This window comes from Lathamus discolor, chromosome 3 (genome assembly GCF_037157495.1).
Source record: "Lathamus discolor isolate bLatDis1 chromosome 3, bLatDis1.hap1, whole genome shotgun sequence".
NCBI classification, from domain to species: domain Eukaryota; kingdom Metazoa; phylum Chordata; class Aves; order Psittaciformes; family Psittacidae; genus Lathamus; species Lathamus discolor.
Window position 1 is genome coordinate 34331559 of NC_088886.1, and position 27101 is coordinate 34358659.

A 27101-nucleotide genomic window follows, 5' to 3' on the forward strand; every position below is an offset into this window, starting at 1 on the left:
TGAGGAAATGAACTAAAGAGAAGAGCTTAACAATGATCTCTGTTACACCATCATAACCTTGGGGATGTTAATTTACAATTACACCGTTAGCAATCCAAGTTAGGTTCAGAATGAGAAAGTTTGGAGTTTTCCCTGTAAAGTGAAATTAAAAATTCTCAGGTCATGCTAATAATCAATACACCAATATTTACAGCAAATTTAAATCTTACCAAGAGCCTCCAGGAAGCCTTTCACTTCAGTTTCATGTAATTCCAAGCATTTCTCTGTTTAAAGATAGTTTAAGGAGTTAGGAAATAAATAATTCAGACATAGTTGACTTTTTAAAGTCTCTGTAGCATCACTAACATCTTTCTTTTGATAATGCTTTTGTTCTGCCTACCAAAGCTCCATCCCAAATGGGACTGGTGAGGTAGATGCTCCATCTGAAGGACTAGGGCTTACAACAAAAAGCAGGGGAAAAGGCAAAACTTCCAGAAAAAAACCCCAAAAAGTGCTATAATCCCAAAGGCAGTAAGTATTCCTTTGGTAACTTCATGCAAGTTCTTCATTTTCATTGTGAGCCTTTCCTTCCTGGATTCACAGCAAGGCTTTTTAGCTAAAGCTGAGGCAGAGACTGTTCATAATAAACAGAAGCTCCTTAGAAACTGTAGCCATGGCATGTGAGAGCTGTTTACCTGGCACAAGGAAGCACTATTCTGTTTATCTTCAGATGTTCCTACAGAAACAGAAGGTATTACAGTGTGGTAAATAAGGCCCCTTCACCCTCACAAATATGTTTGGGGTGTTTTTTTCCAGACTAGTTACCCTTTACTTTCAGCTGCAGAAAGCCCATCCTGTGATTGCTGAATTACTCCTTCATGCTCCCTCCCAAGAGGACAGACTGCTTCCCGGTGCAGAGAGAGACAGAAACTTGCTGACAGCAACTGGGGTTGTTGTTTCCAGTGCTGACCTGCCCATCACAGTATAATGAAACCAGACCCCTGGTTGCCACCAGCCTCTGCAATACATGTTGTACGTGTCCTCCAGAACAGGACCCCCTTCTTCCTGGGGGGAGTTATTGTTGATGTACTGTGGTTGTAACAAAGAAATTTAGAGGGAATAGGCTCTAGCTTGTAACTTGAAACCAAGACAGTGGCACAGCTAATGCTGTCGGTGTCTTTGCTCCAAAAGGGAAAGATGAGGGCACTGAGAGCTTTGAGGGGCACTTTGGAGGCTGCGGGTCACTCCTAGGATCTGTTCCTGGGCATTGCAGGGGAAAAGCCCTTGATTTCAAAGGGATTAGGGCTGGGTGCGTCCCATTGCTCATCAGACTGGAGCCCTGTTTCTCCCTACCTGCCACAGCAAATATTTTGACTGCAAGAGCCAAAGCAATCGTGTTGTGTACTTTACAAAATGCAATCCCCGAGGCACACTGCTGATAACCATCGAACTCATTTCAGACCTGTGGCCCCCCGCCCTGCTGGAGTGCTGCCACCAGCCAGGCTGGCACTGGGTACCGCCACGTGCCTCAGTGTTACATCCCCATCCTCCTAAAGGGCACTTGAAAGGGACGGTCACCCTTTGGGGTAAACCAGCCTGCACAGTGGTGGCTCCTTGGGCAGCTGTGATAACAATGTCCCCTCTGCACAGCCGGGGAAAGCAAAGGGACAAATTTAACAGGTGGTAATTTTACCATTAAACTTACACCTCTGAAGATCCTTTAATGCCCAGTTGACCCCATCAGGTGGGATTTAGCACTGAACTGATTTATGGCATAGCACAGCAGGCTGTGTGGAGTGTGTTTATCCAAATATCATCATCCCTCTTTGCCAAACACTATTCCACCTCTACTTAAATTAAAACACAATTGCAATTTTCTTAAATATGTCCAGTCTTCAATGAGATTACTAATAATGTCTGTTCAGTGTGCGAGTCAGTAAAGTGACATGTGGAAAATTACACGTTCTTGACTCAGGAATGTAACTGGGAGGATGACTTCATGTTCCTGAATGAGAAGATCAGCATGCCAGATGCGCCTAGTGCCTGACCCCTTTAAAGGCTCTGAAAGATCACACATAACTTTAAAATGTCGTTTTATGCATGGAGAAGAACGAAAGCCTGATAGTTTTGTCACTTAGCTTTCTGTTTAATTTGGTTAAGGCGTTGTGAATGTCTTAATAACACGAAGCAGAATTCTGATCTCTGGTCTGGCTGCATGTTTCAAATACCCTAATGCCTTTCTCGTGGCTGGAGTGCTTAACATCTGTATTTTCTTGCTATTAATAAGAAATTGCATTTTATTTTCCAGTGAAGAGCGAGCCTCGCAGTGTAGCTGACAACTTTGCAGTCCACGCTTTCAGTCATGCATTGAATTTTACTGAATTGTTTTGTCTGGAGCCAAAACCAACAAATGTGAGTAAAGAACTAATACCTTTTTAAATTTGTAATTGTATTTTTAAGTCGCAAAAATCAGGTGCTAGTCAGCCTTTCTCACTCTTGACCCGCTGCCTCTGCTATAGTTTTGAACATCCTTTCTTTTTCCTTGCGTAAGTGCTCACTCCAAAATCCTGCTGAAAAGTATTCAGAGTGTGATCCAGGTCTCTGCCTTTAATAAGCGTGTCCCCATAGCAAATTGTATAACAGCATTTTGTACACTCGTATGTTTCCTCTCCCCCAGTGCATTCCACACACCTACACAGTCATGCTAATTAGATCATGTAATAAACTTAAATGTGGCAAAAATCTGTTCACGGGGTGTTGCAAGACAGAGCTAGATTTGGAAAGCAGCCATTCATGAATTTTGTTTTGTTTGAGAAAAGCCAAAGGATGTTATTTTGCTGAAGATGAAGCAAACTCCACGTAATAGGAGCTGTAATCTAAGGAGACAAATTATTTTATTAAAGTAAGGCTCAGCAAGCCCTGATATAAAGGCTTGCTCATGTGAAAGAAACTGCTAGGGTTTAACGAAGCCACTAAAAATAATTAAACCTAAACTAAGGTTAAGTTGATTCGTTTAACTAAATTTAGCTAATCAAAACTAAACTAATGTTAATCCATAACTACAAAGGAGCTAAATAGCAAGGAACTTAACTTTGAGCACCAGGTGTCTTTTTAAAGTAAGTGTCTACGATGCAATATGGTGATAGATTCAAAATGTACCTCAACCGGTTTTTCTATAGATTATCTTACACTGTGCATAATGCAGTAATCCCCGTGTTTGCAGGGTAATATAGGAGACTGAAAACACAGCCTCCTCTGAAATACCACTTAGCACTGCAACCTTACACTTGCATGCTCATTTCTAGGGAAAGGAGTAATTTTGGGCGCTCAACCAATTTGACAGTAGTGTTTAATTGGTCCTGGGTTTTATGACACGGTTGGTAACACGATCAGCTGTCAGGTAGGAACTGCTTTCTTAATTTCAGTTCAGATGCTAAAAGTTTTGGCCACCGTTGCACTGAATCGCATTTAAACCTGTAGCTCTATTAAGTCAGCTCTTAAATATAACCACAATAATTGTCATAATGAACTAGACAGACCGTGACCGTTACCAGATGACTTCTGCAAAGCTAATGAAGGCAGTGACACGGCGCATGGAGAACTGACAGGTTATGAAACACATGGGAGAAGAAGCTGAGGTTGTGGCTGGGTGGTGGGGTGCTGGTCCAGGAAAAACCTGTCTGCAGATTTCATCAAACTGCCATTAATGAAGTATGATGATAACTTCCAGCTATATCCCTGATCAACACTAGATGTTGCTATGCTGCTACTCATATAAGCTATACATTAGTAAAGCTTTTAAATGGTATTTACTGCAATTTCCTCTTTCCTGTTTCTGTTCTACACTATATTCTGAATGCTGGGTGAGCTGCTAGTTTAATTTACTTTATCAATATCAACTTTATAAGCCCCTCAAACGTACACATAAAACTTTACAAGCAGCAGAGACTCTTGCAAGTGATAACATGAAGCAACTCCTATATGAATGTCAAATATTTACTTAAACTCTGCTTCTGAATTTTTTGCAATCCAAGGGGAATGACATTGTTAGTCGGACGATTCCGGGAACAGACTGCCAGCTGCAAGGCCATGGAGGGAAGTTTGTTTATGGGGGGGGGGGTGATATATAAAAAATACCAAAAAGTGTTTAGCCCTGCTGGGTTTCAGGCTTTCTACTCCCACGTGTTTGAGTGGGAGAAAGGACAAATCTTAGGACGTTGATTTCCCCATGGCAACAGAAAACGGAAATTACTTTAACCCCATCTAGTGACAGATGACTCATTGCTCAGCCTGCTGCTATTTTCCAAGCACTGAAACAATACAGCTGCAAAGAAAAGGCCAGCCTGTATCATCTCATGGGCTGAGCGCCGGGGCTCGTGGGAGAGGGCAATTCTCTGGCTGCCTTTTTATCGACAAAAGACAGAGCTGGAGCCTTTTGGTGATTTTTTTATTGTAGAAGGCAAATGTGCCTGTGTGCTTCCTGTCCCTGTACCGCTGGAGGGCAAACCCAGGGTGTCCCCAGGGTGGTCATGCAGTGCCCGTGGGGTGAGCTGATGCTGGTGGGTGGCCTACTGCCTGGTCCTGTTCGCCCTGCATCCAATGATCTCATAGGGCACTTCCAGGCTTTCAGTTTAAACACACACACCCCCACCCCGGAATCACATAGAGGGAACTGTGCATGCAGTAGAGTGATGATTCGTTCACAAATGCAGCCCAGTGAGGGGAAAGCAGGTATGAGCAGGTCCCTATGTATGAAAAAGTAGTTGTAACAGGATCTCACAGGAAAAGCTGATACAGGAATATTCAGCTTTGAAAGCTGAATTATCGTAGGTGAAAGGATTAGGGAGAGCGGTTTCTGAGTGAGGATGGTGGAACCATTATCACTTGGGGTCCTTAAACCCAGAGCGGGTGTTGCTGTAAAAGAACCTTCAGTCCAGCTTGTAGGATGAAGAGGTAAGCTATGTGCTCAGGAGGTCAGCCTTAACGCTGTGTCTGTCTTCTTGCACCTTAGACCTCTTGCAGCAGAGCTCCACAGAGCTACCAGCTCATCTGAGGAGCACCTTTGTTGAGCATCTCCAGCATCTGGATGACAGCTCTTGCTCAGCAACTTCTGGACATGGCAGAGAAAGGCTGTTTTGGAGAGGAGCTGGTTCAAGCTCACAGAGTCAACAGTGATTCTTCATCTGCCTCTTTCCACCAGCAGCTCAGGGCAGGAGGTACCCTCTCTATAAATGCCAGTTTTCCTAAATCCTGCCAAGTGTTCAGAAAGGCTCAGAAGTAAGGTTAGTAAGGTTTCCTGAGCCTCAGATGCACTTTACACATAAAATATTACACTATTGAGCAGGGAAGGTATTAATGCTACCACTGAGATGACACACTCAATAATTAACTGGTCACCAGAAACTGGGGGCAGGCATCAAAATATTGGGAAAATCAGGACCCCAGGAAAACTATGTGGTGGGACGGTGTCATGGGATACATGAAACATTTTCTTTCTGGGAAAGACAAGCTGAGCTACTGGTAAAATAACCAATCTCTATTCAATCTTGTCATTTGTATGCTGGTCAGATTAATTTTCAGCTTCCTAACAGCAGGAAATCAGATCCATAAATTTCTATTTGAGTAGTACAGTTAACAAAAAGAATTACGCAGTTAGCAGGTTCTTCTGGAAACCAGACATTGGGTTTCATTAACAGCACAAGTTACTTTCATGCAGAAATCAATGTACCAACACAAATTAATAGCTTTCCCTGCTAAAACCCAGACCTTGAAGGGTGCTCCAGGCTATGCTGTGCACTGCCGTCTGTGCCTCAGCTGGGTTAGTTATCTGGGAACGTTCTAGACTTGGCTGCAGGCATCCCAAAACCAACAGCAACTTAACCAGGATGCTCAGAGCTGTTGCCTCTGCCTTGTCTTGCCCCACTTGCCTGCTGCTTCAACCCAAACTCTTTGCGGCCAGCTCTGATTTCTGGGATGCTTTGGCCAGGAGGTGCTTCAGGGCTACATGTTGTTATCATACTTAGAGTTTCATTCAGCACTCTCCTATAATACAAAATGTCCCCTCCCAAAAAAGCAAGAGCCCTGTGGACCTGCTGGCTGTGGGGAAGAAGAGCCAGAGATCACAACAGCTTATTCTTGAAAAAGAAAATATGACTGTTGCTGTCTAAACTTATGCCAGCCTGCTAGGTCCGGAGAAAGATGTGTGGGTTTGCTTTAAACTCCATCTTTCAAGAATTCATTTATCAGTGTTCTGGTTTAGAAGACCATGAATTATGGCACTAAACATAGAGATTGCTCCTTTCAGAGAAAGAGCAATTGCCAAAATGTCCATGTAGAAAATGAGGAGTTTTAATTTAGGCATGGGTTGGTTGGTTGGTTGGTTTTTTTCCTTTAATGTTCTCTCCAATTCCCTATCTAGAAAACGGCTACTTTACCTGGAAACATATTTTGTATTGTGCTGCTTGAGGGAAAAAGGGCTAATTAAATTTGTAAAATGGAAAGTAATGTTGAAGACGCAAGACTGTGATTCTGACTGCTGGTGTCAGTTTTACTGCCAATATGTACAGATGGTAATGAGTGAGCTACCATCAACAATCCTTTATTGTCCTAGGGCCCCAGTCAGCTCATAAATGTCTTCGCTGGTTATTATTCGCAGTTATTTAGTGTTCAGTTTGTAAGTGCAATACTCTCATCGATGCTGTGCCCCAAACCAGGAGAGCAGGGTGAGTAATAGCAGTTTCTCAGACAGCTCTGTGCGTACAGAGCCCTCTGACCAAGTGCAGAGAGGCTGCAGAGGACATGCTGAAGCAGGCGCATATGAACCAATGGTAATAACTAAACCAAGGCCTCCGTAGCTGAACTGTGTGTATATAAATACAGCTTTCCTGCAAGAGCCATGGAGCAAAGGGTCTGGGTTTGCACGGCTGGTGGCTGTGGCAGTGTTTGGGCAGGGCAATTAACAGTGATTAACTAGTGGATGGAGTGATTAATGAGATGGAGTGGACTCCAGGACTTTTAGATACTGCATTCAAACTTTCCACAGAACATACTGTACTGAATTTTGCATAGCCAGAGGACGGCATTTCTTCTTACAAACAATGACAAATTCTTCAGAATGAGGATATAAACTACTTCCCCCAGAACGGTATTTGAAACTTTGGGCAAACCTAGTGTCTGCTCTTTGATTTATGAGCCTGACTTCTGTGCACTGTTCAGCTCTCCACAGTCATCCTTAGAAACACTTCCTCCACCTCTTTCAGTACACAAGCCCTGTTGTAACATATGTAAACTACAAACAACTACTGTACACTTTTTGTCAGTAATCCTTAGCTCGTACCAACAGGTTCTTTTAGCAGCATCTGCAGATTCTGTTTTACAACTCTGCAGCACACGTTGCCCCAAAGGCTCATTCCTAGGCAAAAGCAGCGGGCACAGGAGCTATTTGCCATTGCTGGGCAGGTGGAGGTTGGGGTCCAAACTCTCCAACTCTTTTTGCAAAGCTCCTTTCTTCAACTCTGCAAGAATATTTTCACCCCCTTTCAACCATGAGGGGTTAGCTGTGCCTGGGACTCTGGCCAGCCAATGATTTCTCCTCAAGCAGCCTTCATATCTCCCAGTGAACGTCAGGGCTAGTTTCCCTTTGACTGCAAAGTTCAGGAAATACCACTCTTTTCCAACTCTCGTCAAGGCAGAAAGATTTTCTTCCTCGTGTCTAATTCTCCTAAGCGCGTTTGAGTTTTCCGACTGCAGCCTGCTTATTTCCACAGAGAGTTGCCTATAAAAATTTCCCTCTCTTAATTTCAACACATTTTCCCTTGCAGTGGAGCAATGGAAACAGTCAGAGCCTGCCAGCTTTTCTGGCTTGCCTTTTGAGGAAGGCTGCGGATTCATGTTTCCTGGGAACTACACTTCCCAGAAGACACGTTATCTTCCCCCAAACCAGGAACCCAGGCTCACTGGCTCTGTCACTTCCTCCTCCCTAAGCAGCAATGAGCAAGTGGCCTACAGCGGGCATCCTGGGCAGGAGGGCAACAAGGGACAAGGCAGGTCTGCTCCTGCTGTTCCACATCCATCTCAGCACAGGGTCTATTCATTTAGAGCTCTGTGCAGAGTCAGAGGGAGAGCGTTGTAATGTCACTATCTGAAGGCACTGCTTCCACTTCTATAGAATTACAAAATCCCAAACTAAAGTGTGGTGTTTAAAGGGCTGCCAGTGTTAAGGTTTTTAGGGACCATGTGAGAATGGAAGAAATGCCTTCTGTGGCCATGTGTCTCCACTGAAGTAATATTTCAGCATGTCTATCCTTAGCAGTCCACAAAATCCTCCTCTTTAGCCTCTGATCAGACATGCTTGCAGTGCCCACTTGAACAGCGTGCTGTGATGCCACATGCCCTGCTGGCTTCCTCCTCCCAGGGGAACAGTCTTAGAAAAGGCCTTAAAAGCAAAGACTTAATTGCATGGCCCTAAGCAGTCTCCATACTGTTTCATGTGATGTGACTCAGTACCATACTTGGTCACTTAACAAGCCTGAGTGCTCCTAATTAAAACCAGTGCTTGCCCAGACTATCTGCTGCGAGAGTGTTGTCTCAGTCAGTAAAGTCATTAATAGTGGTACCACCCTAAACAAGCCTATTTGTGTGGGGGCTGTAATCTCCTGAAGTGATCTCTGTCTTTTGCAACCTGAAGTCAAAGGTGTTCCTTTTATGAGAGCCTTCTAAAGTTTGCCAGTAAAGTCATCAAAATGCTCGTGACTGTGTCTGAAGTCACTAGGAGCCTCCCAAAAATCAGATAGCAAGTACATCAGCAGCAGATTAAAAGGTCCAAGGCTTGCATTTGCGGCGTAGAAAGGTTAGGCTCACCTTCCAGTAAGCCAAAGGAGCTGGGCAATGAGCAACATCGTGTCTTCAGGGCTTTAAAAACGTAGTGGGACTTGGAGTGCAAATGTGAAAAGTCAGACTGGTGTTTCAAGAATAACATGCTTTTCCCCATCTAAGGCAGGTGGGAGGACTTTGCTGCTTGCTAATAGCAATAGTTCATGGAAATAGATACTGGCCTTCAAAGTACTCACACTAATATAAGTACTGACCTAAACACATTAAAACTGACCCTTGCCTGTGTTTTTCCCCCCCACTGGAATGTACTCTGTTTCTGGAGGGTTTTCACTCAGATTTCTCCCAAGGAATCTCAGCATCCCTTGTCATTGCTAAATGAAGCTTCAGGAGAGCTTTGCTGTGCAGGTTTAGCCTGAACCACCAGCCTCACAAAAGTTGCTGTGTCAGGAACTAGAAGATGGAAAAGCGACTCAGAGTAAAAATGGGACAATCTTTCAAAAACCTGGAATCGAGCACTTCTGAGGAGTTTATCAGAGTAGATCTGTGACAAGTACCGCACCCCCACCACTGATGACGTTTCCCTGTCCCTCATGGAAGGAAAATAACAGAGTGCTATTGCTGCAGAAAGTAATCTGATAATGCTTGGCTCTAATTGCTGCTGGCAGCGAAAGCTCATTGTGTTCCAATTTCGATGAAGCAAGTTTTAATTGCTGAAGTTCAGCCGCTACCACCACCCAAGCCTTCGCTACCCCTTCCCTGAAAGGCTGTAATTTCAGTGAACATAGTATGCAATGATGAATATTTGTAATAAATAAGGCAACTGGCTGTAAGTAGCCATGCATCATGGCATGTGACGGCTGGGTGAGGGGCACCCAAGGAAATGCAGGTAAGTGGTGGAACCACCACCTGAAGGGGCCATGCAATTGCTGGCTGTTTGCAAAACATCAGTATTTGGACACCTAAATATGCCACAACTATCTTGTTCAGCAAGCATGGGGAACAAGTGTGCTCCCTCCCCAGTTTGTTCTTAGAAAGCCTCCCCAGGCCAGCCGTGTCCCCCGTGGGACCAGGATGCTGTGTGCACATGGGTTCCCTGGGACCACAATGGCACCAGAAGCAGAAGAAAAGCAGAACTACCCTGTGAAGATGTTGTAGCACATTTAAAATACCCAAGTGGTTTCATACTCAGTGAGCACAGTGTATTAGGAGCCAGGTGTTTTGAGCTAGAACTTGCAATCCTGAAGCACCTTCTCCTCTGTTGTTACTGTGCAGTCGCTCACTTCTCTACCTCTATTCACCCACTTTTTAGAGTAGTATAATACCCTTGAAGCACGGATCTGTTAAAGAGGAGAGAGGCTGGCTGGACTCCTAGTTTTGCCTGGTTTTCTGAAAACTGCAGGGGATTTTTCCTTTCCATTTAATATGGGTAGATGCAAGAATATGGTATGATTTTTTTTTTTTGCCACTGCTCTGAGCTAGAAAGGCACTTCTTCCTACCTTTAAAACAATGAAAATTGAACTGGTGTTTTGGTTGGGTTTTGGTTTTTTGAGGGGTTTTTTTTTTCTTTTAGGGAAAAAATAAGAAAGAGAAAAGCCATGAACTGCTTGCTTTTTGGTCCTGCAGTGTGACGTTGCGAAGAGGAAGCACTTCAGAGCTGTAGCTGTGATGGGTGATACTGCACTGCTGCTGGCGTATCTTCACTTGCTTATCTCTTAACTTCACCCTTCATGTGGGTTAACTGCCTCCCAGAGCAGTGGTCCTACAGTCCTCTCTGCAGGCTTCAAAAGGGCTCCAGAAAGAGCTGAATCCATGGCATGGTGCTGGGATTTCATGCTGCTGGCTGTGTCCCGTGGGTTAACACCCAAGCATGGCATGTCACATCATTTCTGGGGACTTTGCAGTGCATTTAGTTCAGACCCAGGTAAGTTCTGGCTGGCTGGAATGGGAGTTTGCTGAGGCTGGCTCGGTAGGGTACTTGTTGGCATGAGGTGTGATTTTGGGAATTCCACTAACAGCAGGAGAAAGTGATGTGAAATTTTCCTCTCCCTCTTTGGCTTAACTCCATTCCTGAATCCAAAGTGTGTTTTGATTTAAATGCAGAAGGAATGGCGCTGCCAGGACATAAGGGTCTTTGGATCTGGGATGGGCAGTTTGCTCACAGCAGCCCTCAGTTACTTAAGTCAATACTAAACACAGATGTGCAGATCTGAATCATGCCCAGCTGCAACCTTCACTCACGTAACCATCCTGGAGATGTTTGGTTACAGGGAGAACCCAAAGATTTGGAAACAGGTGTCTTCCGAAACAGCTTTTCAGTTAAATGTTAATGCAAATTCCAAGTAAATGCTGGTTGTTTGCATAAGGACCTGCCTGGAGACATGCCAGGAATGATGATGTGGTCCTAAATAAATGCCAGCCCTTCTTGTATGACAGCAGAAACCTCCAGTGTCCCCAGATGAAAACTGGGGGCTGTGACTGTGGAGCAGATGCCATCCAAACATCTCGCATTCATGTCATTCGTCTACCAGAAAACTCACAGCAATGACCTTCCTCTGCCTAGTCTGAGATAACTGGGTATCCGGGTATCCATTAGGGACTGGCAGAAAGTTAAGAAGCAAAGAAAGCTGAAAACTAAAGAAAGTAAATACTAAGTGGCCCATCTCTGGGTATGCATTACAGGCTGCTGTATGTGATACTTACAATTAAATTGCTGAAGAACTGGTTCTGGTTCAACTTTACGTTCCCTCAGTAAGTGTGACAGAGGGTAAAGCAAGGTAATGTGGCAATTCACGGACACTTTCATTTAAAGGTTTAATAATGACTGATACCTCTAAGGCTGCATGTCACTGGTTGCTTTGTTTGTTAGTGTTCTTTATGTATTTGTTAATAGTTTCCAGAAATCTATAGTGGAACACTGATTGAGGGAGTACAAAAACCAGATGAAATGCAGAAATATTCAGTGCTTTTCCTTTAACATGTCTCATTGAAAGAGGACCTGATGGATTAGTCAGGTAAATGGGCGTTGCAGTACACATAGGTAAATACCGTGCTGCTCAGCACAGTGATCCCAAACCTCGGATAAACGCTTGTGTCCAGTTACTTCCTTCAAAAAGTCTTCCATGTGACGACAACTCATCCTGTGTTGTACACTTGGGTATCTTTGCTGAGTATGCTGTGATTTGTAATACTTTGGTCTTCCCAGGTTTATGGATGGAATTAAAAGTGAGACTATACCCTCAGCAGTGCTCTTTTGAGGTCTGTGCAGCTCTTGTGTTGGTGAGTATAAATAAAATGATTGCATAGCCTCTGCTGGGTTCTGTATATAAAGCTTTGTGTTTCCTCAGCTGTTATGGGTTTTGGTTTTTTTCACTTGTTCTTCCTCTTTTAGTTTTGATCCTATGGCAGACTTGGGTTTTACATGTTTTGCTGTGCAAAATGACTGGGATTTGGGATAAAAAAAAAAAGACAAATAGAGAATTATGCTACTGGTTTCAGTGGAGGGCTTGAGCAAACTGCGAGCAGAGTACTGAGGAACCGGGACTGATGGCAGCTTTGAGTTTAGTCTAAACTCTGGAAAGGCAGCACAGAGCATTTTTATTGCCTTTTGCAGTTGTGTTTGTCAGAGTGAAATAACTTTCTGGAGACTAGCTCTATGCTTCCTGATGGATTTATGAGAGAAAACGAACTTGTGTGTGTGTGTTCTGTTGGATTGTGGCATCTGCTCCAGCCTGCATTTTCGTACCGTGTGTGTGCACTCCTTTGTTGAGTGGTGTAGTGGGGTGTCTGGTCCTTCTCTGGGGAACTTGCTGGTCACCTCACACCACTGCATTCGGCTGCACCGGCTGCTGCTCCTTCTGCCTCCCCTGTAGAGCTTGTGGATTTCTAAGCTCATGGTGTCTCGAAACTTTCATGATTCGCTCAACCCCATTTTTTTCCTGTTGCAATCCACCCAAAATCCACGACATGAAAATCCTCTTTCCTCCTGCCACCAGGGAGATGGTGTGTGCAGCATCGCACAGGAGACAGGGCAGTGGCAGGAGAGGACAGAGCCATCTGGCTGTGAAGCTGCACGGCCCCAGCACAGGGACTTCAGAGGAAGCCCTCACTGCTGAGCACGTTAAGGAGCAAAATCTGAAAGCTCCAGCTTGGCACTGGCTCCTCTTCTCTGGAGCACTGAACAAACTCCTCTGAGTCATTTTCTGATTTACATGAGTCAGAAGCTGGGGAGACACTAATGCAATAATAATCATGGTAAAACAATGGCTCTCTGTTACCAGGAAGATGGAAGTGAAGTGGTGTAAGATGGTATTAGGTCAGTTTTCTAATGAAGTTGTGAACAGGAAAGGTCTGAAACTTAGAACAGAGCTCAGATAAAAAGTAAAACAAGTAAAAGCAGCTGCATTACTAGCTGCTGTGGGAGAAGTGGGTGTCTCAGCAGGACTGTAGGTGAATTCAGAACACTTAAGATCAGAAGCAGTAACTGCCTTATCTTGCCTGGCCGTCTATCTACCAGACGCAGTTGCAGTTTGCCTGGATATTTTTAAGTCTGAATGCCGGAATAAACCATTCTGATCATCTGGTCTGACCTGCAGTGTCAGGCAAGCCACAGGATTTTTCGTTTCCTTGAACAAGTATAGCCTTTGGAAGGAAAAAAAAACCTCCAGTATTGAATAAAGGTATTTTTAATGACGATGATTCTACTCCATGATGGACTGTTTCACTTGCAGGGTTTGTGTCAAATCCAGCTTTGTCTGGTTCAGATTCTGTCATTGAGGTGACATCCAAGAAAGCAATTTCACTTCACAAGAGTAACTTTTCAATGGTATAAACAAGGATCTGAGTAACCAAGAACACAGCGTATCGACTGCAAATGCATGCAAAAAAGCTGATTCATGTGATAATTAAAAATTAAAGGGATGAGCATTTTAGCAGTGTGGGTGAACAAAGCCAGAGTTTAAATGAAAATATTCAGAACTAATACTGCCAGTAGCTACAGGGACATGTAAGACTGACAGAGCTGGTTTGGATGCAGAGTGTAACTGGAATGCACAGAGCTAGCAGCGAGCAAAAATGAGAATATAGAGAGAAATAAACTATTTTTAAAAATGCACCTATAGAGAGATATGTGTGCTATACAGAGAGATACTTTTTAGTGCCCTCTCCATATGGGATCATAAGCACTCAGAACAGCAATAAAGATAAAATGGTGTTTAACAAAGCTAACAAGGAAAAGAAACTCGGGAGAGACATCATGGAACATTGTGAAAGAAGCAAACAGTGGCTCAGAGGATGAGATTTTTGCATCTACTTAATTAAACAGAGTGGGGGAAAGAAAATAAAGTGGGAGGGTTGGAGCAGTGCCGGATCCAGAGACACAAGAGCAGCGCAGAGTTGATGCTACGATGAGTAGCAGAAGATATCTCGGCACTACGCAAGAAAAGCAAGTGAGATTTACACTAGATAAAACCAAATTAACATTATGCAATGACTAGCACGCTTCCTATCCCGCCCTTGAAGCCTACTTTAAAAATAAAACATTAGGAGGAACTTCAACTCAGAAACTGTTGCTTTTGATTTAAACAAGTGAACATGTGCACCTAGAGATATAAAACCAGGGGAAAATGGTTCAGAAAATAGACACATAAGCAGAACATTATTATGTCCAGAACATATTTATCCAGAAGATAAATAACTTGTACTGAAACTGGAAAAAGTAGAGTGACTAGTTACAGCATGCCCGCCTAGCCCTGCAATGGGTAAAACACTGGTTGCAGAAGCACCAACCAGACTCACCTCTGACTACTGCATCCTCAGCTGGGCTGAGTCATGGGTATAAATGCCTGCAAAGGGCTTGTTTTGGGAGAAGGGTGGTGAGGGTTGCAGGAAGTCTGCAGACTTTATTGGAATGAATTTTGGATATGAGCAATCAGCTCAGATGCTGCGGGGAGGAAGGGCTGGCTGAGACCTGGAAGTTGTTTCTGGGGAAGAAACATGATGATGGGTGGCAAAAGGGGAAGGAGGTGCTGGCTGCGTGGCAATGGTGCTGCAAGCTGGGGTGGCCTGTGAGTATCTGCTGGGGGAGCAAGCACGGGCTGTGTGTGGGATGGGAGACACGCTGTGCCCCATGCAGAACTTAGGGGTTTAGGTGTAGCCACAGGAAGGGCTCCCCGATGCCAAGCTGTTAATTACTTTTTGTTTGGGAAGTGCGAAACCAGACAGGGGACCTGAGCAGCCTGAGGGTGTGGATTGGTGGCAGCTCTGGGGACCCGGGCTCTGTGGAGGAGCCTTGGTGTGGTATAGCATGAGGGGTGTGGGGGTGATGGCTGCCAGAGCTGACGGTTGCCTCTAAGGGTCAGGGAAGAAACAGCGAGCTGAAGAGGCATTAGACAAACTCGCAGAAGGCTGTAAGGGTGCACAGGGCTGTTTGCTGCTCTCTTGAGGACAGAAATGTCGCCGTGGGGACAGTCAGCGGTGGTTTCTTTGGCTGAGGAGATGGTGACAAGATCCTGTTAAATGTGTGAAATTCTGAGATGCCAAATGGTGGAAAGCACAGCCCTGTCCCCTGGAGACATGCGTCAGGGTGGTACCACGCACCCGAGCTGGTGGTGGGGCATAGACCCCTACACAGCAACGCAGGAAGCCTGTGCAAGAGGGGAGTTGTCCAAAGCCCTCCGCTATCAGGAAGCTAAAGATCTTTCAGGCTTATGCTGACTTATTTCCTCAAGGAAAATCCTGCATCCCAAAGTAATCTGCAAGAAGGTGCCTTGAGACTTTTTCTGAAAGAGGTATTGTTCCCCCACGATAACAGCAGGAAAAGCCCCCCATGAGCATCCCGCAGCTCAGCAAGCAGGGTACGTCTGGTGCAGGCTGAGTCACAGGAACAGAGTTTTGACATTGCTAGAAAAAAAACCCAACATAATGGTGCATACCGATGGCTGTCACAGGAGAGACTCACTCCTTTCAGCAGCTTGGTGCTGCAAAATACACTTTAGACAAGACAGAGATCTGTTCACAGGAATTTGAATGACTGTTCTTAGCTATTGACAAGCTCGAGTTGGCAGAACAGGCTCTTCTTTCTCTTCCATAAGCATTCATAGAAGGGTTTGGGTTGGAAGGGACCTTAAAGATCATGTAGCTCTGATCACCCTGCCATGGGTAGGGACACCTTCCACTGTAACAGGTTGCTCAAAGCCCTGTCCAACCTGGCCTTTGATCACTGCCAGGGACTGGGCAGCCACAGCTTCTCTGGGCAGCCTGTGCCAGTGCCTCACCACCCTCACAGGGAAGAATTTACTATGATAAAGAGTCAGTGGAATATAATAAGTCCTTACAGAAGTAAATCTGTTTAATTTTGTTCCTAGACAACAGTGGCAAAGGGATGCTGCAGCAAATGTCTCGCAGTGACAGAGTTTGAGCAGGGAGAGGAAATGAAATCCTGTTTCTGAAAGGGAGAGAGAGTGAGGCTTTGTGAATGAAGAACAGATCTGGAAAGTGATGCTTCTTTTCTCTGTTTATGTTCAAGTATCAGCGCAGGGAATAACAGTGGAAGCTGTAGAGGGCACTAGGGGTCACCACTGCCTTACCTATGTCATCTGGATGTACTTCTGAAGTAAGGTAAATAACACACTAGAAACCAAACCCAGGCTAAGTTTTTCGGTTGGTTGGTGTGTGTGTGTGTTCTGCGGGCCAGACATCTTGCATTTCCTTTCTTTATTTTCTCCCCCTGCCTGCCTTCTGCTTGCCTCTCCCTTAAAACAACCCCCAGGAAAGCCTGTAGAATGCAGCCAGAGAGGATGCTCTAGAAACGGGGAGTTGCATCAAAATTCCCTCTGTGCAGCTCCAATTTATTTAGAGCAAAGGTTAGGCAAATCACAAACACCAAGTAAGTCAGGCAGAATCACATAACAGCCTTGGCATGTTTCTGCAAGTACCACAGAGCAAACCGACTACTGTGATGAATAGCACCCTTGTAGTCCAGAGAGTAGCTCCTGATATGCTTTGCTCTGCCTGGCCAACAATCCCATGTCTGAAGATCTTTCTCACCCCCTACTCTTCCCCCAGCCAGACAAGTATCCTTGGCTTCTCATGAAACTGCATCTGATACTTGCATTAGGGGGTGGATTGGGTATCTGGGTTGTGAAGAGAATTGTAAATCCTCTTTTCTGAGTCTTTTTTTGACCTCATGTCTAGGAAGTAACCATTGGTGTGGGCAGAATCTATTGTCTCAGTGTTGGAATAGTGCATTTTAAGGTGGGATGCAAGGTGTCTAGGGAGAAAAAGTATTTCTTTACCAAGACAAATAATTTGTCTTGAGACAGACAGGCTTTCAGGCATACAAGACCTGATGAGGAGGTTGCACTCCCTGACAGCCTGCTTTTTTACCTATAGTAGTTGATCTTGCAAGATGTGGATTCCCTTTTCTCTACAGATAATGTATGGTAAATTGTGGGGGTTTTTGTTGCATGATATTGCAGAAGTTTAAAAGTTCATGTGAACTCGAAACCTGGCTGCACCACTTCTTGAAAGAAATAGCTGCCAGTTGCTTTGAAACTGCAAAGACAGCACTTCTGGCTTGGAAAATCCCTTGCTTGCAATCCCCTGGAGACAGGGAGAGTCCTAGAGAAGTTTCCTCATAACCATGCCCCACTTGCATACCCCTTCCTGAGCATCAGTTATAGTTCCCTTGGGATGACAACCTGGGATCAGATGTTATTTAACCTGATGTGTCACACGAGAGAATGAAACAACGGATATGTATTCTTTGATCACCACAGGAATGATCAAGTTGCTTAGAGTGTGTTACTGTACAGGGTGTTTCCAGAGAAGTGTGAGGGCAAATCCGGACTCATAGCCAAACCTATGCTTGGGGCTAGTGTAAGCACATGGCTGCCTGTGCCACTCCAGGCTTGGCCATCAGCTGCATATAAGCTCAGTTAGTTCAGTGTCAGCTCAGGTATATGTGGGCTGCAGTCACACTATCATCCAAAGGTGGGGGAGTTCTCCGGTTCCATATTTTAGGATTTTATGTAACATCCAGCTTATATAAGCCTTTGTCTGTTAACAAAATGGGTGGAGCATGTCTTGCTTGGATTCCTCAGTAAAGAAACGCTTGTCACTTACTCAAGTGCTCATTACATACTTCAAGAATGTTTTAGTTAGTTTCTTTCCTGTTGCTAATAATAACATACCAACTTGGCAACCTGTTATGGACAAATGGTAAAATGTGTCATTAACTATTTCTTGAACTGCATCTTAGAATACATTAAAAACAGCTCTGTTGAGGTAGATGAGGGGAAAATGAGACATGCCCCAAACCCTGGCTCTGGGTTGCATCTTGCTTTCTTCTTGCTCCTGCCTGGCAGAAGAGAGTTTAGGGGCTCTGGTAGGGATGGAAGGATGGTTTGGCTTTGCCAGGATTGCTTGGCTTTTAGGACATGCATGGGTACCAGCATTAGTAGCAAAACCCTTGTCTTCAGCACAGCCAGGGCTGCACCCAGCATCGGTTCCCAGGCAGAGTGAAAGGGGAGGGGGGCAGCAGCACTGAGCACCCTGTGGGCCAGTGTCCCCATCCCAAAGTCTTTCCAGATCCAGATTCCAGCTCTCCAGCAGGAAAGGGTGGGTTGTATCTTGCTGTGTGGGAATGGTAAAGCGCTAAGAGCTGTCAGGTGCCCAGATCCTGTCGTAGTGAGGGGCATGTGAATTGTTTTCAGATGGACTTGTTGAGCTCACTCAAACCTGGCATTCATGTTACTGTAGAGCTTTAAATAGAAAAGCAGTGTGTGTCTTAGCTTAACACCATAAGGAGACGGTTTGCACGCTCTCCTTCCTCCCGGTACTGTGCTTCATATACTGACGTGCTTGGCATTGCTCTAAGTTTTGTGGATTGCTGCAAAAAGATCCTTTCATTTGTTCCCCGTTTTGTTTTTCTTAAAGCTGTACAGAGCCCTGCAGCCGCGGGCTGCATGGGGCAGCTGCCACACGGTGGCATACAGGTATCTGCACAATGATGTGCCATGAGGAAACGGGTGGGAGGGTTTGGGTTTGGGTGTTTCCTGCCAAATAGCAAGTTTTCGAGAGAAGAAATGATGTATTTTTTTATCTCTGAGGCCCATTTCTGTCCCCTGATGCTCTTAAGGGGCGACAGAGATCAGAGATGCACCGCTGCAGGGAAGATCAAGCTAGAAATGGAGTGTCATGTTTCATTCCATGCATATGTTGTTTAGGGGTTTTTTTTTAGCTTTTCATTTACCAATTCCATTCACCACACCCCCTCGAGAAAAGTAAAAACCCCCACCCAACCAAACCCAAACAGAGAGAGCCTTGTTTTTGTTTCCATGGGAATTCTGCGAGAGGGGGAGGGTGCGAAAGGAAACCGAAATGTTCTGGCCAAACCCAGTAAGGTTTGGATTCTGAGCAGCCCCCCGGGTGTCTTGTAGCAGCTAAAGTCCAAAGGTCTTTAGTTAGTGCAGTGCAGTTGGGCAGGTCTGGGATGGGGCTGCAGCAGCCGCTGCGTGTCGTGGGGAGCATTACTGCGCTGTGGCGCTGCACCAGCAAAAGCAATCTGGGTGGGAACAGATATGACTACAAGTCCCAGGAGGCACCAAGGCCGAGGGAGGGCGTCATGTTTAAGTGCCTTTCATCAAAACTTCCTTCCCGTGCCTCTTCCTCCGAAGTCAGGAGGACAATTGTGGTCGTTGAACCGGGGAAGGGGGGAGAAAGAAGTATTTCACAATATGATTTCTGCAAACGTGTATGTGTGTTGCAGTATTTACTTGAATACTGGTCTTAAGGGACAACACAAGGAAACCCACTTTTTTGTGCATGCATGTGGTTTAATGCCAGCTGACCCACTTTAGGTCATCTCTGGGCTGCTCCATCCTTGGCAGCATCAGCCCATGGAGTTTTCCTGGGGTGTCTGGTGCACACATCCATGGGGCCCCACTGCCTGCTGTGGGTGTTTTGGTCTTTGGCAGTGAGAGGTAAGCATTATTCTGCCACATCCTTCTGTGTAGCTTATGGGAGTATGTTCAGGCCTTTTCTCATGCCACAGCTCTGTGATGGCTACAGCAAACACATCTCCAGTTCATAGTCAGGTATACAGAGCACCACAGCCCTGTTGTCCTAAAAAGCTTCAGAGTCATTGTTGTATGGGGCAGGTGAATGACAACTTGAAAACCTGGCAGAGGAGCAGTAGATCCGCCACCGCTTGAAGACCCTTTGCCATGCAGCAGTATGGCTTCCGCAGAGGTTGGGGACAGGATGCCAGAGCAGGAGGTACAGTGGTGTCCCATGCCGGGGCTTGGCCTCATGTGGTGCCAAAGCCAGCCGTCATCTCACTGCCAGGTGATGGAGCCAGTTCTTTCATCCCTCCCCTTGGGTTCTGCAGGCTCCTTCCCAATGCAGTGATAAACTACTCTGCAGTTTTCCCCCTAGTGCCCCTCTGGTCCCCATGGCTTTGCAGAGGCATGAGTGTCATTCACGCTTGGGGCCAGGGAGCATCTGTGCAGCTAAAGGGGAAATACAAGGAGGAAAAAGGTCCTGCATGTTGTCTGCAGGCATGAGAAACGGGCATAAAAGTGCTCAGTTGAAGCAATCAATGGTTTGGTTGGTTGGTTTTGATGTCTTTGACACTCCACCTAACAATAATGTGTTGATTCCTGAGAACGATGTCAGCTGAAGTGCAGCAGTTCAGCAGCACTGGGCTGGGGGATATAGCCTGTTACTTGTAACACTGTAAATAGCACAGCACTGGAGTTTATACTAGTGTAGCTGTGCTCATTTTACAAGGGAAAGGCAGCCTGGTGAGAAAAATCCTACAGGCAAACCCCTGTGCTTAGATGACATCCATGTCCAAAATATTGGACAGATCCCTGTCATTGCTCTGCTGAAGCTGCTGAAGCCCTCCTGCGCTCCAGCCCATGGGCAAAACTGTGTTTTGCTGTTGAATGAAAGGGAGGAGTGCTTTTCTGGGTGCGAGGAAATGGTTTGAGAGGCTTGGAGAAGTTGATGGCTTCCTTGTGCCATCACATGCTGTCTACTGCCCGCTCTGAGGCCATAGTTTGGCATTTCTCTAGTGTCTAGCAGCTGCTGTCCCTCTGCTCCCCACCTTTCCCCCTGTTTGTGATGCCAAAAGGTGACCAAGATCAAGGATGAGGTCTTTATTTAAAAAACAAACAAACAAACCAACCCTTTTTTCTTTTCCTGGTTTACCTTTCAGCTGGCAGATCGGGTTTGGTGTGCAGCAATATAGGCTTAGTCCTTAAAAAGCCCGTCTGCAGATGTCTCTTCATGCCTCAGGTATCTCACTTTTGGGCAGCTCATTAGGCATGGCAATGAAAAATTTCAGGAGAATTAAAACCATGAATGAAGTGCAACCAAATAATAATGAATAAAGATTCCTAATATTAGCACCTTGGTTTTACAGACTGCAGCAACAGCGATCCCTGTGTGACTGCCATGCAGCGGGCTCTTTGCACTAGCATCTCTTGTTAAATAAGAAAATCTCACACCCCTGTGTCCTCCAAGGGATGTGCAGAAGTTCTGAAGACTGAAAAGCAGTGGGAATAGAGAACCAAGGAAACCCCTGACAGTCAATACCGTTTCTTCAGAGCTCGAGATATTTCTGAAGGTATGTGCCAAGTATCCACTTTATGAATTGCCCCTGGGACAGGGAAGGTTATGGGAAGTATAGCAGACCACTACCGGACACAAGCACAGCTGCAGTTCTCCTGGAAGTGGTGATGACTGTGAGTGGAGAACCTGCTCTGTCATGGTCCTTGGGAGAGTGGAACTGTGCTACGTAGAGGCCAAAATGCGCACGGAGAGTGTCTGCTCTCTTCTGCTAATGGTCTAGCCCTGCTCACAGCAGCTGCCAAAGTCAACCTAGCAGCAGAGAAATTAAGTATGCATAAACTGAACTGAGGTTTATGGATTTGTGAAGATTTGCCATAACTAGGCCAGCCATAGGTGATGAGCACTGATACAAGCACTGGGCAGGTGGGCAGGGGATTGTCTGTAGAGAGAGTTTTTCTTCTCTGCGTCTGAAATGTCCCCTCTCTGCACCAGTGTGTGCTGCGAGGTGTAGAGAGATAGGAGACAGTGGAGACCCCCTGCAGCCCACTGGCTTCCTGCACGAGGCAGCTATGGGGTTAACAGCGGTGAGCCTGGAGAGAACAGCAGAGATGAAGGATGCTTCCCGTGCCATCCCTCCACCAATTCCCATGCCATATGTTGGCTTTAGCATGAAACCTCTCTGCAGTGTGGGGTGAAGTGTCCTTGAGCATGACTTTGACTGCTCTTTGGGGTGGAAAGGTGGTGCCATATAGGGTGACTTTCCATATTTCCCATTGCCCCTATTGTTTGCTGCAGAGTTCCACATCTGTTGTTTTGTTCTCTCATGACGCTGAGTGCTCCAGGTGTCTGACTGTCTTTTTTTTTGCTCAGTATGGCCAGCACTGGTGAGCCACCTTGACTCAGCTCTCCACAGATGCTGAGTGTAGCAGCGTTCGAGCTCATCACCATGAGCTGAAGGAAGCCGTGTTGCAATGCTGTTGGGAACCGCCTTAGATTTCTGAGCTTGATTTTACAAGTGAAGCACATCACTCACACTGGTTTTAGTAGGCTGTTTGTAAGCCTAGTCATAGTAAACCCAGTATACATGAGCTGAACTAATGTGCTGTAGCTATGCCCATACGCTAAGCAGGTACTGTTCTGGTAGAGAATGTGGAGATGCTTCAATATTGCACTGCCAGAATAGAGAGGAGGAGAGTCTCTCTGCATTTGCAGTGACCAGATTTGGGTTATTTATCACACTTGAGGACCATGCTTCTGTTTGTTGCTATTAAATAAACAAACAAAAAAACAAAAAAAAAAAAAAAAGAAAAAAAGAAAGAAAGGAAAAAAATCCTATAGGAAAGAAAAATGTCATAACAGCCATATTGAAATCCTGCTGTAGGGACAGAAGTAGGAGCACTGAATTCACTGGAAGAAGTCACCCAGACATCCCCTGCACAGCTGCGGGTGGAAGCTGTAGTACTGCAGACAGGTTTCAGGCATTTTACCAGCACGCTGGTATGCAAGACTGTGTTAGAGCTGTGCAGCGTACGGAGGGATTTTGCTTGTCAGTTCAATGCTTCTGTCTCGCTAAAAAATCTGCTTCTTTGCATATTAAAAAGGAAGTATGGGAAGTAACATGAAAAATGTGGCATATGCAGGCAAGCACTGTTCAGATGCAAACGATATGTGACCGTAATTATTAGGTTGTCTTATGCTAAAAATAACGTTGCAAGTGCACTTAATTAATCACTAATTTGCACTGACTTTTTCATTTGTTCCCCTCGCTGAATGTGGTTCTTGGTGCCGGGCGGGGAAACTGACTTCTCCCTGCTGAAGTCGTTGGGCTTCAGTGAGAGGGGCGTAGACGGGAGAAGACCGTGCTCCCCGTGAGAGCTGCGTTTCCATGAGGAAATCACTTTGAGCCCCTGTCCCTGCAGGGATAGGAAGTTGAAACAAACAAAAAAATCCCCAAAACAAACAACCCACAGACTTTCTCCTCGGCGTTAATGGCTTATTTCTTGATTATGATTTTTCATCTCTGTACGAAGAAGTGCCGACGATAAAAAGGGGCAGAACCCATAAAAGCATCCTACCCTCCACCCTTCCTGCAAGTATCCCAACACTCTCCTTCGCTGCGGGGTGTGGTTTCCCCGTACTCAGCAGTGCTCATAGGCTGGAGTGCCTGGTGGGCTGGGTCGCGCCTCAGCTCGCCTGTGGGGAGGCCGCCCGGGAACGGGAGCCGAGGGGCCGGAGCTGGGCTGCGGGGAGGCTCCTGCGGCTGCGGAGCCGCCGATTCCTTAGGGAGCGCCGCGCTGGGTCTGCAGCAGCCATGGGGCACCCGCTTGCTCGGGGGCAGGAGGTTGGTACAGCGGGGTCCGGAGCTGCCGCTGCTGTTGCGGCGGTTCGGTTCCCCGCGGCGGGCGGAGGCCGATGCGCTCCGCGGGCTGCCCCGGCCCGCGCTGTGTCCGGCCTCGGGGCGGCTCGGGGCACGGAGAGGCGGTTCCTTTACTACAGCGCGCTTGTTTCCCCGCAGTTCCGTGCTTGGGCTCTTCGCCGCGGCTGGGCGGCAAACTTTGCGATGGGAGGTGTTCGTCAGCCCCGCAGGACGGACGTGGGGTGGTTTACGGGTTCTTCGTGCTTTGAAATGGGAGGGTTTGGATGCGGAGAGGCTGCCGGGTGCCAGGCTGGGGTTAGCGTCGGGGCGCTGCACCGGGGAGTTCCGAGGTGGAAGCTTTACCTTTGTTGTTGTGAACCTGGAGATGCGTTTGGTTGGTGTATTCTTAATGCTGGTGAAACTGTGCCTCTGACTTTTCGCTTTTAGCATCTGCCGTTTCGGGACACGGGAAAAACCTGAGAGTTTCCCAACGTGCTGGCAGCTGGCTGTCATACCCTGTTTTGACGAGCTGCCGGCTCCCTTTCTTGCAGTGAAAGCCTTTCCTCCCTGTTGCTATTTTTCTTTATTTGGCACAATTCTAAGAGGCTGCTCCTTGGAAATCTTCAGCCTCAGATCTGCCTGGGCAATGATTCAAGCTGGTCCAGCTCCCTGGACTTTGGGAGTGTTTTCTCTGCACGGTCAGGGCTGACCTGAGCTCTTTGTACACAGGACAATACGTATTATGTGTCCAGGTCTACGTGATCATCTCTAGCGTTCCTCCTTTAAGTAAATCTGCATGATGCCTTTGAAGCCAGTAGAGTTGTGTGGCTTTTGGGGGACAGACACTGATAGTTTAATTGTATGGATGAAGCTCTGCTGGCTTGATATTTGGTGGAAGACCATAAGTAATGGGATGTCATGGCAAGGCTGGAGCGCCCATGGCTGCTGGGACAGATGCTGTCTGTTTGCGTATGCTGTTGTGTTTCATAGCTGCCTGTGTTCGCAGCTCGCAGGGTGCTAATTCCATTTCAAGTGCCTTTAATCGCTCAAGAATTCCTTTTTTCCCTCCCATGCCATTTGGCTTTTGATAGCATGAGCTCATGCCAGAGGCTCGCAGGTAACCAGAGAACATATTTTCTGACCACCTCTTCTTATGATGCTCGCAGGAGTGTTTGTTCTGTGGCTTGGGTCTTGTGGCCAAATCTTACCCAGCTTTGCCAGAAGTTGGGAAGCACTTAATTATTAATTATGACCCTGTGGGCCCTGGGCTACCCTTCCTTTTCAGCTTGCTGCCTGTACTATATTCACTGTGAATATGCAGCAAGTCCCTTCCTTCAGGATGTTGCTGTGGATGCTGAGTGCTGCCTAAGGATGCTGGGATCCCTGATCCCTACTCAGGAGATGGGCAGTGAGCTGGGGTGGGCATCTCACTGGGGTGAGATCGTCTCCTCCATTGTGTAACCACTCTTCCCTGCACTCAATTGCAGCTGAAATCAGTGTGGTTTTTTTGTGATGGAAAAGTGTGTCTGGCCTCCCCAAGGGCTGAGGGCCCAGTATGTGGGAGACCTGCAGTGCCTGCATCGTCGTGGTGTCCCCATTGCCTGTCTTCATGCAGGGTTTAGCTGGGTAGGGGGGCCAAGCCCTGGCGCTGCACTGCCCTCCCCTCCAGCAAGGGGCCAGCCCCAGGCTTTGTCAGAGCTTCCGGGGGCAGAGGGTAGGGATATCCCTGTGACAAGACCTATTAAACCTTACAGGGGCTCCTGTAACCTATGGTTCAGTTGATTCAACGAGGTACACCTGTTTAATTTTTTTTGCCGAGGTTTAACTTTCTTACTTAGAGGAGATCGAAGGGTCTCACTTCAATACCCATTTGCACATTCACTTTGTCCAGACACAGAACATCCTTCTTTTTCAGGGTTATTGAAAGTCAGTGTTGAGGCTCTGGTCTTATGGGGAAAAAAATTATTAACGTGGTTTCTCCTGGGGACCGTGATGCTCTTTGAGAGCCTTGAACTCCTGCCACAAATGGTGCTGCTGCTGGCAGGTGTCTCCTGAGCTCTCGCAGCTGAGGAAGAGTTTGCTGGGATCAGAACTGCAGCTTGCTTGAACTGCTGAAGATGGTGTTTTACATATACGTAAATGAAGTTATAAGCACTAGGTAGGTAATCTTTGCTGGTGAAGTCATTCTTCCATGAAGCGGGCTGAAATCCCATGCCTCACCTAGAAATTTTTATTACTATTCTTAATGGTAGCAAAGTGTAAAGGCTTGTGCTAACTTGTCATTGTTATCCCTGTAATTTATGAAGTGTTCTTTAGACTGCAGGAGTGTCTGTGGTAAAGGAAAGATCTCGTGTTTTACAGTGGGTCTGCTCTCCAGCAGTGGCTTGAGAAATCTCGTCCTTGATAAGCCACGTGAGCAAGTGCAGTTGCACCTCCTCTATCTGGTAGCTATGAACTGAACTTGGGGTTTTACAGTAATTCCTTCTCTGGTAATTGATTTAAAGCAAGTTAGCAAATCTTCAGGGAAAGAAGCGTCAGGGGAATGCACTTAACTGCTGGTGTTGCCACAGTTTTTAATCCCTTCAAATGAAATCATACAGAAGATATCGGTTATTAATGTACATACAGGCTTCTGGATTTATCTTCTGTATCTCTGTCTAAAGAACACATAAAAGGAGAGCCAGCCTCTGGAGCGACTGAAGCCCTGAGTACAGCATAACTAAGCTGTGTGCTCTGTAATGAGAAGCACCCTTCTGTTGCCTTTGTTGCAAACAGGTGGTTCCTTAATTTCACATTGGAACAGCTACTTTGCAGCAAGTCGTTTAACAAACCAACAATACAACCAGGTTTGAGTGGGAGCAAGCATTGTACAGTGGCCTTAAATCTGAGTATGGTAGAGCTGAGGAAGCAGTTTGATTTTCTTCTGTGCCTCGAGTTGCTGGAGTGTCTGATGTCAGTAACCACCTGGTTTTAGCTGAGGTGGAGGAGGGCAAGAGGGAACGCTTCGCTTTGTGCCTTTTCCTCCTATTGTCTGGCTGACAATCAATGATGTGTTTTTCACTTGCTCTCACGTGCCCTGTACCCTGGAAAGCCTCCTGCAGGGGCTGAGATTCGGTCATGGCTGTGTGTTTGACGGAAGTTGCGATCGGGTTCTCTTTTCTTTCTCTTCGCAAAACCCTGGCCAGTTTTGGTTTGGGTTTTTTTTATTGTATTTTTTTTTAATCTTCCCCCCAGAAAGAAGGATTTTTTTGGTCCTGGTGCTAGTTGCCATGCTCTTTCTGCACTCTGAGTTCTGGGTTGTGTGTATAGCTCATACACAGTCTGGGTCCTTTGCAGCCACCTATGCAGTGTCAGACCTCG

General features: G+C 46.2%; 1 protein-coding gene and 1 long non-coding RNA gene across 4 annotated transcripts in view; both read left to right on the forward strand.

Annotated features, from left to right (window-relative positions):
* Nucleotides 1-10549: 10549 nt before the first annotated feature.
* LOC136011953 (uncharacterized) lies at nt 10550-23235 on the forward strand. Of its 2 annotated transcripts, XR_010611526.1 has the most exons (4): nt 14809-14874; nt 16335-16426; nt 21237-21440; nt 22256-23235. It is a non-coding gene; the product is annotated as an uncharacterized LOC136011953 (long non-coding RNA). The 2 variants fall into 2 exon arrangements; XR_010611525.1 differs by lacking the exons at nt 14809-14874; nt 16335-16426 and adding an exon at nt 10550-12088.
* A 323-nt stretch (nt 23236-23558) lies between these two features.
* PLD1 (phospholipase D1) overlaps nt 23559-27101 on the forward strand; it is a 63840-nt gene continuing 60297 nt past the window's right edge. Inside the window, exon 1 of one of the 2 annotated variants that reach the window (XM_065674576.1) lies at nt 23559-23726. The gene's annotated coding sequence lies outside the window, so the exon portion shown is untranslated. The remainder of the gene's footprint in view (nt 23727-27101) is intronic. The other variant, XM_065674577.1, reaches the window with a different exon arrangement.